The following is a 1,842-nucleotide window of genomic DNA, read 5'->3' on the forward strand; positions in this document are numbered from 1 at the left end:
ATTCAATCTTTATTTCAAACAGTGCTGGTTGTTGCCCTGATTGCATCCTGTTTTAAAAACAAAACGCAACACTTTTTTGCTTGTGTGACTGTTCTGTTCAGTTTGACAAAATGCCACACCTCCACGGACAGAGAAGTGGGAGGAATCTTAGCCAAGCAAACTGAATTCAGGACGAAGCCCGAAAGCGGTGGGAATAGTGGAAAAAATCGGTCATTCATAAGGATCAATATTTTGTTTCTTTTGCCTTTCTTCCAATTCTATCTCCCAACGGCGCAGAGGGACTCAAGATGGCGCTTCAGCAGCAGCAAGAGCAGCTCCTCCAGAAATCGCCCGTTGGTGGAAGATCTGGACCTCAAAGTGAGTATTCCTGTTCCCAGTTGACAGGCAAAAGAGGGAGCCAACTAGAGATGAGTGGGTTTATGGGAAGAGAGGGAAAACCCTTGTTTCCTATCCCATCTCCCAGGAACCGGGGTTTTTCCAGTGGTTTTTCCAGTTTGTGGACACCCTCTCTACCATCTGAGACAGTAACCCTGAGCTTAGGTGGACCCAAGGTGCCCTTGGTGTAAGGCAGTGTCCTCTACTCCCATTCAAACAGCCGTTTATGAAGTATCTTGAGGACTAGAATCTCCAGTTTGTTCCACTTGTGGGGCAGTGCGGTGCTATTTCCCAGCCATCACATAATACATGGGGAAATGCGCTCCAGCCTGACCCGGATTCGTGGCCAAACTGGATCTTTTTGGTCTGATTATTGGGCTATTACTTTTGGGGTGGTGGTGTTGGAAGCAGATGGAAACAGATGGAAGGATCGCTTTAAGTGAGAGGGCTTTGGTAAATGAAAGATTAACCCTGCTTTGTTTTGGGGATTTTTTGGGGGGGTCTCCAATCTCTAATGCTCCCTCTCGTCTTTCCTTCCTTCCTCTTTTCGTCATCCCGTTTCTTCCAAATTACTCCTGAATCTGACAGGGCTGCAGAGGTGGGTGCCTGTCCTGGAATAGGGCTGCTACTGAGGAGGTGGAAACGCAGGAAGAAAAAAAGGTGTTCCATCTGTTGAGAGGGTCCGAGCTGGCCCAGAGGGACTCTTAGAGATGATCAAGCCCATCCCTCTTCAGTAGAAGATCTGCCGTGAATCCACTGCGTTATCCCAGTTTCACCCAACAACGTTGTCCCCGTATCCTGGCCCCGGCCCTCCCCTGTCCACAGCCAGATCGACCCCTGGAGTTTCAGTGCCTTTCCCTGTAACGAACACTAACCACTGAGCATTACTTTCCTGTCTGTTTCCCCCCCACCATGTCCACAGGTGCAGACGGTCGGGACAGGGAGCGCTCCCCATCTGAGAGCACCTTCATCTTTCCCTGGGTGCCCACCCCTTTGCCCCCGTGCCAAATCGACCTTGCACGATTGTGACGTGGGCGCTCTCCCTGTTGAACGCCAGGCTGGGGGCCTCTTCAGCAGCCAGCCCCACACTCTTGCTGTCCGTCCCCACCATGGGGACTCAGTCCTTTTTGTTTTGCCGTCTCTCGTGTCCCCCAAAACCAGAGGAGGAAAAAGCCCAGAGCCTTCAGCTTACCAAAGCAGACACACACACCCTTTTGTCCCCGCTGGGTGAACCTCCAGCCAGCCGAGGACGATGGGAGTCCTCACCTTGCCATTTTTCCTCAAAAATAGCTCTGGCGGCGTTTGGCTGGGCTTCGCGGAGCCATGCCACACAAGCAGGAGAAGAGCGTGCCAGGCAGCTGGGCTGTGGGAGCACCTGCATGCGCCCTGGGTAGCATCCCGCATGCGTAGGGGCTTGGAGGAGCTAGTGGGGGGGATCCAACCTGTGTTGAAGCAGGCAGCAGAGAA

At 52.5% G+C, this 1,842-nt stretch overlaps 1 long non-coding RNA gene across 1 annotated transcript; it reads left to right on the forward strand.

Annotated features, from left to right (window-relative positions):
* Positions 1-273: 273 nt before the first annotated feature.
* LOC144589583 (uncharacterized) lies at positions 274-1,167 on the forward strand. The gene is made up of 2 exons (XR_013545775.1): positions 274-357; positions 964-1,167. It is a non-coding gene; the product is annotated as an uncharacterized LOC144589583 (long non-coding RNA).
* The last annotated feature ends 675 nt before the right edge of the window (positions 1,168-1,842 follow it).

This window comes from Pogona vitticeps, chromosome 5 (genome assembly GCF_051106095.1).
Source record: "Pogona vitticeps strain Pit_001003342236 chromosome 5, PviZW2.1, whole genome shotgun sequence".
Classification (NCBI taxonomy): Eukaryota; Metazoa; Chordata; class Lepidosauria; order Squamata; family Agamidae; genus Pogona; species Pogona vitticeps.